The sequence below is a fragment of the Grus americana genome, chromosome 2, assembly GCF_028858705.1.
Source record: "Grus americana isolate bGruAme1 chromosome 2, bGruAme1.mat, whole genome shotgun sequence".
Classification (NCBI taxonomy): domain Eukaryota; kingdom Metazoa; phylum Chordata; class Aves; order Gruiformes; family Gruidae; genus Grus; species Grus americana.
Window position 1 is genome coordinate 57,843,306 of NC_072853.1, and position 16,399 is coordinate 57,859,704.

At 38.4% G+C, this 16,399-nt stretch overlaps 1 protein-coding gene across 3 annotated transcripts in view; it reads left to right on the forward strand.

Annotated features, from left to right (window-relative positions):
- Positions 1-16,399, forward strand: part of GNAL (G protein subunit alpha L) — a 213,500-nt gene that overhangs the window by 119,138 nt on the left and 77,963 nt on the right. The window lies entirely within an intron of this gene.

A 16,399-nucleotide genomic window follows, 5' to 3' on the forward strand; every position in this document is an offset into this window, starting at 1 on the left:
GATCTGTGTAACAGTTTATTTAAAGAGATGAAAATGGGGATCAAAGACCCCAAACTGAGAAAAAGATAATGAGTAAGATGATCGTGATTTAGATTTAAAGAAGTAATTTTTTTAAATTGTCAAGTTGTTGAGCAGAACCAAACAAGGCTGTACTATTTAGAGGGAGGAAAAAACAGCCTAAGGAGTACTTAGTCTAGCTGCTACTGGTTTTGCAAGAAATCAAGCTATTTGCAAAATCCTGTAAGAAATTACCGAAAATATCTAAAGAAAAACAGTCATACACAGGGAAGAGTACTTCAGCAATACTTCACCAAACAGGGCTGCAGCAGTGATCAAGAGGGTCTCGCTGCAGCACTGCTCCAGTTGGAATGAACACTGGTGCACAGGTTAAATGCGATATTTGCCTGTAGTTATATGGTTGGAAAGCAAACTCTGTGAGTTTATCTCAAAGTGCTCAGGATGCCTCCAACTACAGGGAGTAATCGGAACTGGATGAAGAGGGAGTACAGCAATTTTTTATTGGTCTAGGAGAGGAAGTTCCTATTCTAAAATCAAAACTGTTGGACTATGGGACCGTCTAAAGACTCTATCCTTTGGAAGGATAGGTGCCCATGAAGGCGGAAGATCAGTTCCCAGATGTTTTTTGAAGGCACGGGAAAACTGTCAGCAGAATCAAAAATAAAGTTCTAACAAAAAAATTCCCATTGCTGTTAGGTCATATGTGAACCTCACAAGACTGTTGCTTAGACAAAACTTAAAAGAACTACTGATCACCTACAGCTGAACATAATGGAGAGCATTTTAAAAAATCTAAGACCATTATTACTTTCGCAGTTGTGAAAAAGAAAAGGTATTTCTTGCCGGTGCCCAGATCGTAAGGAAATATGTAAGGATCAGAGACAACACTTAGAGAAAACTGAGAATGTTTCCGTTTGTTTACTTTTGCATGGTTGTACTTCATTTTATGTTTACAGGACCTTAGTGTTTAAAATCCAGAAACAGTAATCAGACTATCAGTATGAACTGTTGGGAAAAGAAACTCCACCTCTAATATATGCATTTTTTTAAAAATCATATCCTTCCATATAGAAAATAAGTGCAAGTTAAAATGTATCGATGATCATTTAAAGAAAAATAATGACTGTAGTAGTTTATTATGTTTATCCTTATGATAAACTCCATTTATTATGAGGGATAAACACAGATGTATTCTTTAACTCTTACAGACACTATGAAAAATGAACACGTATAATCATGTAAAGATGCATGAGGTACATGGCAGTACATTTGTACATAAAGCGCAGTAAAGAACAGGATTATCCGTGAAGTTTCCCCTTATTTCTGTGAGGTGATGACTAAGTATAAAAAAAAAAAAAAAGACAGGAGACTTTTCCAGCTTTAAATCTCAAAGCTCCAGAATGGAGCAGGTCAGGCAGGAGCCAGTGGATCAGACGGCATCCACAGAAAGTGCAGAGCAGATTCTTGCAGAGATCAAAACCCGCAAAATACTCAGGGATCCTCCAAACAAAGGAGACCAACTGGTTCTTTAAGGGAAAGGCCCTTCCAGTTTGAACCATTTGCTGTTACTTGCTGGTGCTGGCATCCGGACAGAGTATCCCTCCCTCATACATTCCTTTCTCACTAGATATATAATTATTCCTTTACATGTTGTCATAGTTTTAAGCTCCTGACTCAGATTTCTTAAATACCATCTAAGACAACTGTGTATTCCCTTCTCAGAAACGAGAGTCAAGGATAGCCTGGACGGAGACACAGTTGCTCTCCAGTCTAACGTCTTTTTCCCCAGGGCTTCCCGCTCTGTGCTGAAGGAGTCAGAGATTCTTTTCAGGAAGGAGCTTTTCTAAAGATTTCGTGTGATACATATTTCTGTTGAGAAAAAGCGAACGTCTTTGGACTTCAGTGGCACTTTGCATCTGTCCCACTGCTGCTACGGAGTCAGATGGTCACTTCCTTTGATCCAGAATGACACAGTTGGTTCCCAGCTGCATGGGCGAGAGTCGCCTCATTCACGCCTACTGCCACAACACTTTGAGCCTTTGTGAGACTTGAAAGCAAGCTGTTACCGGCTCAAACCTTTTTACCTCATCTCTGCCATTGCATAATCCAGACTGTTGCGGGCAACCCCAATATAGCGATAAGTGATAAAAGTGGTTAGGGAGGAGTGTCCCCCATTCAGCTGTACAAGCAGATGGTGCTGTGGTGGAAATGGCGCACTCAGCAAGAGATCTAATCAATAATCTACGTCTTGTGAACCAACCACGCAGGGAGGCAAGGCTATCCTTATGTGTAGTCAGAAGACATGCGTATCAATAATAGACGTGATGTTCGTGTTGCTGTGCTGTCTGACACAGGTGTCTCTGCCAACGTGGAAGGTGCAAGTTCTCTCAGTTTTTACTCAGGCTGGGGAGACAGTTCATCTTGTTCTTTGAAACTCCTGACAGAATAGGGGCAAAGTCTTTTATATGCCTTTTATTGCCTTTTTATCTATCAGAGAGCAAGGAAAAGAAAATAGTTCAAAGAAATAGTAATTACACAAACATAACCAAAACCAAAATTTCCTGACATACCTCAGTTATCCTAGGTAATTAACCAAATTTAGTTGCTGGACAATCTGATTTTTTTTTAAAATTGTTCCATTCTAGTGCCCTTATCTTTCCTGATATTTCTGGCAGATATATTTGTATTTTGGGCTCAAGCTTGAACTGTAGAGTGCAACCTGCTCACAGAGTGGTTGAGGTTGGAAGGGACCTCTGGAGGTCAGCTGGTCCAACCCCCTGCTCAAGCAGGGATACCTGGGGCCAGATGCCCAGGACCATTTTCAGGCAGCTTCTGAATATCTCCAAGGATGGAGACTCCACAGCCTTCCTGGGCAACCTGTGCCAGTGCTCGGTCACCCTCACAGTAAAAAAGTGTTTCCTGATGTTCAGAGGGAACCTCCTGTGTTTCAGGTTGTGCCCATTGCCTCTGGTCCTATCACTGGGCACCACTGGAAAGAGCCTGGCCCTGTCCTCTTTGCACCCTCCCTTCAGGTATTTGTACACATTGATGAGATCCCCCTGAGCCTTCTCTTCTCCAAGCTGAGCAGTCCCGGCTCTCTCAGCCTTTCCTCATGGGAGAGATGCTTCAGTCCCTTCATCATCTTCCTGGCCCTCCATTGGACTCTCTCCAGTATGTCCATGTCTCTCTTGTACTGGGGAGCCCAGAACTGAACCCAGCACTGCAGCTGTGGCCTCACCAGTGCTGAGCAGAGGGGCAGGATCATCTCCCTTGACCTGCTGGCAACACTCCTCCTAATGCAGCCCAGGATACCATTGGCCTTCTTTGCTGCGAGGGCACATAGCTGGCTCCTGTCATTGCTCGTATTCATTGAGAAACCTGTTGCTTTTTTCTGTAAGCTTGCTTCAGAGTAAAATAATCTGTCTTAAGTTGTTTTATTGACTACTGGAAGATGAAGTTTTGCGTCCTTTTCAAGATTATTAGTCTGTCTTTCGGGCAGTGTTTCAAATTTCTTCACAATTTATGTATGTACAGTTCTTTTGATGACTAAAATGGCATGTGAAGTCCTTTTCAAGATCTGAAACTTAACATTACGTATCATTGCTTAAAAGCCAGTTAATAGCTGTTCCCTACACAGAAAGAGGAACTATTTGGTTCCCTCTTTCAAGTGATATTTTCTATACATATAGTCTGTTCCTGTACAGGAAAGAGAAACCGAGCTTGCTGGTTTTACTTACAAAGGCTTTAAAGTGTTTTAATTAAGAATTCATTCCAAATCTGTAAGAAGAGTTTTGATGATTTTGAAAGACCGTTACTAGATGCTCTGTATTAATGCTAACATTTTGAAAATGGGCATCTGCTTCCTTATGGTTATTTTTTTATTTTCATTCATGTATGCTCTTTTTTTAAAGCTAGGGTTATGAGTGAGATGGAACAAATAGTATCTAAATAGATTAATTCTGACAGAAGCTGTTACGACATTAGAAATTTTAGGTTTACTTTGAAAGGCACAATCACATGTAAAAGCACAGCAAGTATAAAACTGCATCAGTTTGGAGTTTTTTTAATTTATATTCTTTTCCCCTATCTTCTATAGGTCCTTCTTATTAAAAATCAGTGACTGTGGGCCCACACGTCTGTGACGCATACATGATAGCATTTCTCATTAGGGTGTCCGTGATCATTTGCTGGGGCCCATCTCGTGGACACAGGTCTGATTCTGCTCTTTCCAGCTTCTAGATTCAAGGGTTCACCAAAGCGTGAGGCAAACGGTGTCTCTGTACTCAGAATTTGTCTAGAGGTTGGCTAGCCAGTTTTGTCATCTGTAACTCCCGCAGCACCACATTGTGCTTGGTTTGAGATGGTTGCTTTGTTGATATTTCCTCCAAGTAAAAGTAGGCTGCTTTAGAAATTGTTACAAATTACGTTTCAAGAGCATTAATGCAGTTTTTCATTTTGCTTTCTGTTTCTCCTGGACAGAACCACTTCTTTCAGGCTTTGAAGATGAACAGCTGAGAATTTCATTAAAACAGAAACTCTTTTCATTCTCTTTGTTTTCATTATATTAGTTGCAACATTAATGACAGTTCCTAAGCACAGGTACAATGTAATCAACCAGGAAACTATTTCAGAGGCTAAGCCTCAGGAGAGTTATGTCGTGACAGTTTGGAAAAGAAAAGATTAAGATTTGAGCATAAACTTTTGCAAGTGTAACTTCCCTGGGAGGTGGAAAACTTAGGAGAATCACGTTGCTTGTTTAGACTATCCATTCTCCCCAGAAAGACAAGGTGTACTGTGGCTGAAGTGTTCTGTATGGTTATTTGAAAATCAGGTGATGTATTCGTGTTGACTAAGGGAATCTGTGTTAGGGAGCTAAAGAAAACATTGTAGGATTAGCAATTACAATAATTACTGTCTTCAGTCTTTTGACTGCAGTTACATCAGTGAGAGCAATACCATACATGTACTTTTTTTTTTCTACTGCGTCTGTCAGAACAGATGAGGAATTGGATGGGAAGCAGTTTTTAGAAATACTCTTGAGTCTTTCTGAAATAAATCAAGTCCTTTATTTGTGTGTGTGTGTGTGAAAAACTACTGGGCTTTTCCATGGTATTTGTCTAAATGTCTTTTCATTGTTTTCTTAATACAGCATATACACTGGTATCTTCTGTGTGGGTACTGAGTGTTTCTTTTAGACTTAGATGTCACTTAGACTGAGGTGTCACACTTGTGCTTTGCAGACAATGCATGCTCCAAGAATACTTCATAAAAAGCGGTATGTACCGCTGCAGTTGAAGAAGGACACTTGAAACATGAACACGATTTTACTGCAGTGGGCTATTTTAGTAGTAAGGAAACCTTTGTTAGAAAATGTGGCTCTGTGTACCTACATTTGCTTTCAAAAATCCAACTGCTGAAGAAACATTGTGCTGTCTTGAGAGGGCAGTCATATGGGAAAGTGCAAGATGATGTTTTCCATGTGCCACAATATTATATTGGAATTTTTTTCTTTTCTATTAACTGAACCGTAATAAGAAATATTTGTATTTAGAGGCCTTTTTCATAAAAGTGTGGTGAACAGATTTTATTTTTGTAATTGTGTATTCCATGTTTCTGAATAGTCTGATTTAATATGTAATTTAAAAAAAACCCGCTTTAAAATTATGTAATAACAAATATTTATAGATACAAGCTACACTTAACTTAGCTACTATAACCTGATTTAACTTAGTTAAAAAGGATTACTGCTGCTGAAGGAATCCGTTTCCAGTGGTAACATCAGAATATACGTATAATATTCAATTATGAGTTACCAGGGATTGTGCTTATCCATGTCCATCTTAGCAATAGCATCCTAATAAAAAAGTAATACAGTCGTGACTTACTGTGCTATTCACTTAAAGCACCAACCAAGTTTCAGGCAATTACTATGTATTCAGTGTAGATGGGACTGTAGCATAATGTTTTATCAGTGTGCCAGTCATCACTAATTTTGAAGTGTTTTGAAATGACCACATTTTTTTCTGCTTGAATTAGTCCTGGCACAAGTTGCATGAGCTGCGAGTGTGTGTGTGTGGGGGGGGGGGTGTTCATGTTTGGAGGTGTCCATTCTTGCCTGCCAGCTCCAGTGGCACTGCGTTGCCCCTCTTGCCTGGGTAAAACGGAGCTGTCGCCTGGATCTTCAAAGCAGCAGAGCAGAAGGATGCATGCCTTAATACAGTCTTAAGGGGTCTTCTGCCAGGTTATGAATGGCATTCCAAAGTCCACAAAAATTTATATTCAGGTTTTAATCTCAAATATTTACACAGGCCTTTGAGAATGATCAGAAAATACTGCTGACCATATCCAGAATAAACATTTTATACTGTAAAGTGAGAAAACTATGAGTAAGTGGTTCTTTTGTGGATCTTGTTTTACAACAACAAGTATACATAATTTTATTGAAGCATTCTAATAATTTCAGTCCCTTGCAGTTTATCCTTATTTAAATGTTACAGCATGAAAGAAAACAGCTTGGTCATTCTAAATATATCGTGATTGTTTACTGCAGTGGGATATCTGCTTCTATGAGGTTATGTTGTGCAGCCATTTCCATAAGAAGAAATTTTTTATTCCATATTTAAGTTGCAATACTCTCCATTTCTACAGCGGCACAAATACATCAACATCGTAAGACTACACATTCTTGAAATGACAGTTTATTTGAATTAATAAAATTTTAACATTTTTAATAACTCACTGATTTAAATCTTAAATGCACTTGGAGGGGAGGAGGGCATGTTCCAGCAGTCAAGAAATACACAGCTAACTGTTCAGTCAGAACTACAAAATTGATAAACATAAGCTCAGCGGTTATTACAAATACAGCTGCTCATTAATTTTTCAGTGCAGCAGCCTTTCATCTGGAAATGCTGACTCATTGAAACCAAAAGTTTTTAAGAATCCAAGAAAACTTGGAAAAGCGTTTCTTAACAAAACAGGCTAAATGTGCAGCCAGGGAGAGCTTCCAAGGCAGACGGTCAGAGCGCTCATCTGGGAAATTCGGATTTCTGCTCTGCCTGGTTCTCAGTCAAAGCAAGATCCCTCTTTTCCCAGAGGACTGTCAGGACCACCAACTCGCTGGATTTGCAGGAATTCTCTTTCTCTGTTTTGGGTAGTCAGTATAGGCTTAACTCTGATATACGTTGAGATAAAACATACATACCGGTTTTTTAAGCATATGTATCTTAAAAAAACTTTCCTGCTGGAAAAGTGAATAAACATAGCACCAGTTCATGGTGTCGTATCATTTTACTATCCAAACAGAAAAATCATCTAAATCCGTTAAAAACAGGCAATCTCAGCTTGCTTGAGCTGATGTTGCTAAAATGCCTGTCCCCTCAGCACAAAGAGCAATAACCAGGAAATAACAAGGTCAGATATTATGCTCTTCATCCCTTTCACTTGCTAGAAAACACTTTCACCCTCAGCTAATTTCCTCCTTTAATCACAGCCGACACGCCAGGGCCTTGGGTTTGGAAAGGGTGGGGTCTTGGCTCCCGCGCTGCATGGCTGGATGTTGATGTGTTGCGCTGATTTGTAATCATTTACGTGCTGCATACTTCCATACGTGATCCCGTAGTCACAAGTATTACTGCATTAAGTACCGTAACAACTGGTGAAGGGCGGCGGGGCGGGGGGGGGAACGACTCTTCTGGACTTGGTTCTTACAGAGAAGTTAGAGAATTAAAATAGCAAAAGAACATCTATGCAGTGATGTAGAATAATTATGATGTATTTCTCAGTGTGAGGATATGAGTGTTGGATTTCGGGTGCGCTAAGAGAGGATAATACAAAAAAATGTAAGAGCATTCCTGTTTCTGAATCTTAAGAAAAACATAGCCGTAAGCAAAACTACCACATAAATAAGGTCTCAAGTAAGTCTTGTATGAGAAACTGAATAAAAATAAAGAAGTTATGTTCCATATAAAGGATAGTTTCAAAATTCCTTGACCATAGAAAATATTAATTCTTATAAATGGTGTATCTCTTAGGAATTTTGTTGAAATAAATAGATTCCTAAAACGTGCATTCATGTCTTTTATTTCACATTCGTCCCAACACCTCATCAATCCTGTTGGGCAAAGCCAGAATCAAGTTATAAAAATCAACCTTCTATTTATCTCTGCAGTTTAATCATTTGCAAATTATCATTCTTACTGATAGTGTTCATAATAATCTACTTGTGTAAGCACATGCACATTCCACTGAATGCATTTTTCCAGATATGTGTGTGGTTCATTTAGGATGATTAGGAAGTGCAGAAATAAGCCTTGAGTTGAGTATTTTGTGAAAATTTTACAAAATGTTTGCCTTGTCTTTATGCAAGCATAGATATAGAAAGCAAGATATTGATTACATTCTTCTCAGGTAGTGGTGGTGTTAAATTGAGAAAAATGTGGGTTTAGCTGCAGCTGAATTTTGATTTATTTTGTATTAAATAGTGCTAACTTTTGAAGTGGCAGATCAAAAGGGGAAAAATAATTTGATGGTAAATAATTATGGAATATTTTTAATTAATATTTTAAATGTGAAATTAAATTTGGTGGTAGGAACAAAACATAATAGATATGTTTTGGCTTTTAGGATTAGCAACACAGACTATTGTGTAAAGTCGTTCTCTGTTATTTCTAGTGTTACAAAATCAAGGATCATTTTTTAATTTGACTAATGGTGGCACAAGTGGGAAAGCGAATACAAGACTATTCCAGAAAGGTGAAGGAAAACTTCAAGCGACTCTCACCAAAAGTTGCATATTGCTTATCAGCTAGGGTTTTGGTGTTTATATCTTTTGCAATGCATTCTTATCTTCCTTCATTTTTGAAGACATACAGCATGCATTGGTTGAGAAATGTTAACCTTCAGCTGAAAAAATGTCTGAATCCTGATAATAGCCATTCAAATGTATTGCTAGACTTTAATAAGAAATCACTGCAACCAGTTGTCAATAGATTTTTATTTGTGGAAAGAAGGATTACCCAAAATTGTTTCCGTGAAATAGGAAATTACATACCTTAAAGCCCAACTGATAAAATGGAGATACATTATAATATGTGAGCTAAGATGAAGTAAAGCCTGCTCTAGAAACCCATAGCGTAGGGACAGCAGAACACTATGAGTACCAAATGTTTGGGTTTGTTGGGTTTTTTGGCAGAGGTCACTGATAAGAGTCATAGGCAGAAATGCACATAGACTTTTCAGTCCCTTTCAACTGGAGGGCTTTCATTAATAGCACTTCTTTCTGTCCCTTGTCGACAGAACAACAACAAAGACAGGTAACTCTCGTGCTAAACCTGTAAGATCCAACACCCTTGTTCATGTTATCAGCCATGCTAATTCCACGGGGCCAGTGGCACCTATGAGCTCTTTTCCCTTAGTTCCTGTCAGGGTGATGCTTGGGGTAGGTGCTGAGGCTGAGTCACAGAGCAAAGGTTCAGTTCCATGATGAATGTTGGAAATCATGGAATGCCTAAATTTTTTTTATTTTATTCTCTCTACTTTAGCTATTGCAAATTTGCTCCTTTCCTTATCAGCAAGAAAACAGTTGTGACATACTCTAGCAGGTTAATTGGATGTTCATAAAATTGCGAAGGAAGAGGAAAACAAGTTTTCGGTGACTGCATCCACTCTAGCATATTCTGAGAAGTTTTCACTTGTCTCTGGCTGTTCTTTTGTTTTCTCCCTGACATTTTGCATCGTTAAAATCTGAAGATAAACCATCGTAACCAAAGCTACACATTTGTTCCCCCCATTTAAAGACGTAATTGGAATGTGTTCCTTAAATTATTTATTCTCTATCACTTTGTGAAATGTATGTCAAAATGCATTGCCTTGGGCTTTGGTATTGGGCTCTCATTGTCTTGCAGTAATTTCAACCTATTTATAAGCCTAGTTTATACCAGCTTTTGTTATTTGATTATTTATCACAGTGCTCTTTAAACTATCTATCTGCTACAGATTTTAAGCGAGTTGCACACACTCATATGGCTCAAGTAAAATACTTTACACATTAAAGTTCTTTGTTGATTGAGAGGTCTTTAGGATTTCAGAAATTGAATGAAGAAAGGGGAGATTTTTGAATGCCAGAAAAAAGAATTAAAAATCACTCTTTTATGCAATATTTTGTTGCAAAATACTGCAAAGTCACAAGACAGCATCAGTCAGGGCATTTTTATAATTGCTAGAGGGTCAGCTGTGATGGTTGTAAATTCTTATCAAGTGAATAAATTAGTTATTAAAGCTGACCTTTTTTCCTTCAAGTTTCAAAAGTTCCTCTTAAGAATACTTAATTTCCTGTTAGGAATATTTTTTTTTCTCCTATTCAGATTATTTGGAATGCTTTATTTCTCTCCAAACTCCTTTCTCCCTCTCCTCCCCACTGTACAGTAGAATAGATAACCAATTTAAAAAAAGAACAAACCCCCAAAAACTTCCCAACTAGTCCTCATGTTAGAGGAAGCTGCTTTTTAACAGTACCTCAAGTAAAATCATGTTGAAAACTACATCTTGCTTGAGAGCTAGCATGTTCAGGAGAGGGTTATGCTATGGTAGCACCCTTGATTAGTCCGTAATGGATTTACTTGTGCTCTCTGCATGGAGAGCATGTTCGTCAGCTCCGTGTCTCTCCCTGGTCCACCTGCCTTTGGGCATCAGACAGATTATATTGGCATCCCTAGATGAGCCTGTGGAGCTACAGCAGTTAATACTAATTAATAGTATGAACCTGCTGGTTCGCTGGTACAAAAGATCTGTTAAATAACTACTTGTAGGCTAGATCTCATCTATATCTTAGGAGCTTTAGCAATATGAGAGAAATGAAATGTTCTGGAGGTTGAAGAACGCCACTGATTTAGAACTTCAGTGCTACTTAATTGTGGAGCCTAAACCTAAATGCGTTCCTGAGGAGTGTTTCAAAAATTTCTCCTCAAGAGGGAAGAATGTTGCATCTGATATAAACTGGAGTACAGTCATGTTCTCCAGGCAAGTTATGCATATGTAAATGTAAGAAGATTTTTCCCCAAAAGCGGTACTTTAACTGAAGAAGAAAAAAAAGGGAAAACCAGACCTGAACAAAATCAGTCATTGTAGTGAGCACGTTCCCATCTCAGGTTCTTCTCTTTTCTAGAGGATTCACTGAGCCGTAGTCAGACACTTGTAAGGTTCTTGCTTCTCCTTCTGCTCTCCCTGTTGGTGGCTTCTTCTCCAGAAAGAAAAGAAGCTTTCCCCCACAGTGCCTGCCTTATTTGCTGTTTCTCTTTTCCTCAAGTAGCCAGGGAGAAGCTTCTCTTTACAGCTTCTCCGCTTTTGTCAGGCAAAATCCTCAGTTAAGCAATCTTCCACTCCCTGGGATGTTTTGGTCAGAAAAACTGATTTGTCCTTGGCAATAGCTATTTATTTTTGTCCTTGTACTCTGCAGTCGAAGTGTTATAATTCTCTCTCATTAGCCTGTTGCCCATAGTTTCAGTGGGTTTGGGAATCTGGCTCAAATATATAAAGTTCAATATAAAAAATATTTCATAAGCAGAACTTGTTTTGCCAAATCATCTCCAGAACCCATTATTGCTACATTTGAAACTTGCTTAGGTAGTTTGTTAGGATTATTGCATGAAAATTTGCAGGCAGACTCACATTCACTGTATATTTTGTATTTTTTCATAATTTATATGCCTATAATTGCTTTTTAAAATTTGTATGTTAGTCATCTTGGGATCAATTCAAATATTGAGGCCTAGTAAACAAATTGAGTGAGATAACTGTGGTTTGGTGATATTCTAGGGATATTTATAGTATTTTTTATTTAAAATTAACTTTTCTTATTTCTGTTGGCCTCTCAAATATGTTACTAATTTTTCTGTTCCTTGACATACATCTCTGTTTCCAAATACCCTTGCATCAGCTTGAGGATCCTCTCCTACTCATCTGGAGACGGTGTAGCTGTGGTGGGACAGCACGTCAGTGTGAAAGTCTCTCCATGTCCAAAAGCCAAAGTTTCTGTGTTTTGGTTGGTTGGGTTTTGGGTTTAGGGAGGGGTTTTGTATCGGTTTGGGTTGGTTAGTTGGTTTTAGAAATCAAGCAGGGTTCAGAGGTTAGTTTATTAGTGACAAGGAATGTGGCAGAAATATTCTTAGTTCATATTTGTACTGTTCTTGAGTTGCAAAAAATGACATAAAATCCAGCAGGATACTTAACCTGCTCATGTAACAGAGACTTGTGCAAGTTCTGTCCGAAGAGTTATCTGGTTGTTCAATCCAAATCACCTCCATGAACAGGTATTTCCAGTTAGTCTACTGTACTTCTGGCAACATAATTTGCTTATTACAATCTGTTATTTGTATTAAATACTGAAATAGATGTATTACAGAAAAACATTTTTTTAAAAATCCTAACAACGGTATGGCAAATTCATAGAGTGCATGGTCCAAATTGTTCAGACAATGAAAAAGTAAGATGGAGCACTTGAACTGATTGCCCTGATAGAATATTTAACAGTTTTCAGCTGATAGAATAGTTAATAAAATGGATAGCAATACACTGTCTTTCCCTGGTTTTATTGATTCTGCAGTGATCTAGATAACACTAAGACTGCTTATTTTTAAAAATAATTTATAAACGAAAGCCTCAAAGACAGAGGAAATAAAACTCTTGAAGAAAAGCAAAACCACTCTATATCTCTTTCAGCAAAGAATTAAGTTATATGCTGGCAATGATGCACTGGCACTTTGTTATACGCTTGCCCTCGCTCTCTGAGTGATTTAAGCAAGATATATAATCCCAGATAAATTTAACCATCCAAAAAGTCAGTGTAATGATTTAATATAGAGCTATGACATGCTTCAGTTGCAACTGAAGTACGTTGTGACCTGTGCCTAAGAGTAATTTTGGAAGTGCACACGAGTTTTTCTTACTGTTTATACTTAGTAAAAGCTATGGAAAACAGTTGTTTTCCATGAGATGTCAGTGTAGAACTTATTACTTAGCTTACTAAAAATGGATACCTTTTTCATATATCCTAAGAAGTCCAAGTTGTTTGGTAAAGCCAAAGAGAATGGAATCAGTTGTCCCGTTATTTAGCGCTGTGTTTGATTTATCTCTGTTAAAGGTTTCGACTCTAAGTCAAGTAAAATGTAGTCTGTTCACATGCATCAAACTGTGTTTTCCTTGGGCACTGTCAGTGCCCAGACCAAGCGTGGACACCCCATCACTGTCGTGACCCGTCTCTCCCCTGCTTCTCACGCTGGCCCCAGCCGGGCTCCCACCCCAAGTCCGAGGCAGGCGGGGAGGGTGTCTGTGCAGATCGCTGCCTCTCCTGGGGGCAGTGGCCCTTGGAAAGGGGGAGCGAGCATTTTCGGGGGGCTGCTCCGTGTGGGCACTCACCCCACGGGGTGGGCATGTGCCTCTGGGGAAAGCCAGGGGCGGCCTCTTGGGCATCCCAGTGGTTTGGCGTGACGGCGTGGGAGCCCCGGGTTAGACAAGAGGTGCCCAGTTCGCTTTACAAGGCATTAGGGAAAAGCCAGTGCATCCACAAATAAAATGCATACTTTTCTTGTAAGATGTTAGGGCTGACGCTAACTACTCTGGCTGTGGAAGAGCAGATTGGATGTTGATACGGAAATAGGTGTGTTAATCATATGTGTGCTAATTTTAAAAATATGTTTTATTTCTGTTAGATTTTTAGTAAGGTCTGATGAGTAGCAAAGTCAGAAAGATGAGGGAAACGTTTTCAGATTTCAACACTTTGCTTTATCTGTTTACTTAGTGCTTTAACAAGAGGACTCGAAGATGGATGTGAATACTTCTATGGTTTATGACATGTAATCTAATGATATGGTCATACAGCAGCTGTTTTCTGTGAGGTATGTTAGATAATCGCTAGGTTTTCTAACTTAGTTCCTGGAAATTTTATCTTTCATTTTGCTAAGAACATTATGAGTAGATATCATTACAGTTGCTACATGAGAATACAGTGTGATATAGCAGTAAATTACATTTGGGAGTTGCTAATGTGGCTATAAATCTGCAGACAGAAAATTTCCAAGGCAAAGGTTTGACTATTTTAGAATGTACCAGATTTATACTGCACTAAAGAAGAGTGATTATATATATGCAGAAGGACGTTTTAATTGTTTTTAAGGATGCCATTGGAATGTCTTGATTTAAATTAGTGATCAAATACATAAAGTTCAATAACATTTAAAAATCAGTAACTGTGGATTATGTTTGATAATCAGAGATATATTTTGAGGTCTAAAATTTAACAAGGACCAATTGTTTCTATATTGCATAAATAAAAACAATATATAAATATAAAATAAAAATTGCAACATGTAGGACTGATGAGGGAGCTTGATAGGTGTCACCATTTCACCAAAAAAATTAATAACCATTTTGTTCTAGTCACAGAGAGCATAAAATATGAAAATGTAATACCAATTGAATTTCTTCAATGCTCGTCTCCACTTACATCTCTTAAGTTAAATTCATGTATACTTCTCAGTGTATCTATGTGGATGGATCAAGGTAGCATAACTGTGTATTCTGACCTAAGGAGTTTTTCCACATTGTAATCATGCTTTCTTTTTTGAATAATTCAGTTAAGCTATCAGAAGCTAACTCCTATCAAATATTTGCGTTCACACTAGATTTTTGCTTTTCAACTGCCGCCATTTCACAGGTATGAATTTCTCACAAACCAATCAGGTGTGATTATTCTAGCAAGAGTTCGTGATATACAACTCATCTCTGCCTCCAAGCAAAAAAAACCCCAAAAAAACCAACCCACAAAAAAAACCAGTTTACAACTTTGCTATAAAAATTCTTGGTTGTTTTTTTTAATACATAAAAACTCTATGCTTGTGGCTGTTACCTAATAAAGATACCTATTTTATTTCAAAGATTGCATTTATTTAATGATATTCTCTCATACCTTTGTAGTCCTTTTTCTCCATAAAAAGGATGAAACTTTTCTGTTGCAGTTCAGCTTTCTACAGCCTTTTGAGGAACTTAATGCAATTTTCCTTTTGGAAATGTTTAGTTCCTTCAACTTACCTGAAGCCAGTTGACAGGAGCCACTTAACATTTCTGATGAGCTATATTAAGTCAGTTCAGTTGGCTGTCTAATCTTTGGCATCTATTTTAGAAAGAACCTTTATAATTTATATAATTGAAACGTGGCAAATAATACAAAAATACATATTCTGGCTGCCTGTTGGTTTGCCAAAAACCTGAAGTGTCTCCTCAATCCTGCTAGCCAGTTTACGTCAGTGGAAGCAGATACATTTATCTTGTTTACCTTGTTGCTTCTAAAGAGAGAACTGCTTTTCAGTATTCTCTTGATAATACATATCTTTAAGTTTACCAGCTCGTACCACTAGAAGTGTATCTAGTAATGAACCAGACAGTAATTGTGCATTAAGGGACTATCAGCGTTGACTTGTGATTTACAAGTGTATAATAAACAGATACGATCATAGATCAATTATTGACAATAGACAATTATGTTTATTTATGCTATTTTAAGGTTTCCTTGCACACCTACATTTATCTTTATGTGTGCTGGATTCTGTAGCTATTGCTGATCAAGCGGGGCAGTACAATTGCCCTCTTGTTTCTACTAGAAATGTAGAAATAAGGTATCGATAGATGTCCATGGCAGTCGCCGTCAACAGAAGTTTAAGACTGCTATTTTACTCAAATGTTGTTTAAAGAAGCCAGCATTTTCACTAAGTTTTTAATAATTGTTGAAGGGAGACCAGCAGTCTGCTGAGGCTGTGTTGAGAAGACAGTTCTGCCAACCCGCTCACCAAGAGCGAACGATGGTACTTGGCCAGTGCCAAGTATCTTATTTTCAAGATGTTGGTCTGCAGGGCTCAGCAGAGTGCAAAACTGTCCTGAAAATAAGTGGCAATAATGGTCTTAACTTGAGAAGAAATTGGGGCAGAATTGGGCAGTTGCCCCAGCTTGCTTCTGGTAGCTGCATTAGCCTTGACACAGCACTAGCATTTAGGCTCCAGCCTATCCCAAAACTAAGTCAGTGCATGAAAAGCCTTGCTTCATCTGTGATGTCTGAAGTTGCTGATGGCTACTGGAACCTTGCATAAGAGTCACAGTTTATGTACTTAAATAATAAAAGCATCAGAAGGTTCAAATTAACATCAGGGTCTCATTGCACTGGCTGCCTGAGGATGCAAAAGCAAAACGTCCTCTAACCTTGCTGAGATTTGCTGCCGGTCTGCAGCCTACATGTGCTCAGTGCAGAGCCATTTTGTGTGGGAAACCATCCATCGCTGAAGGACAGACCTAAATACTAGGCTGCGTGGGTAAACAGTAAGAAACTAGAAATTGT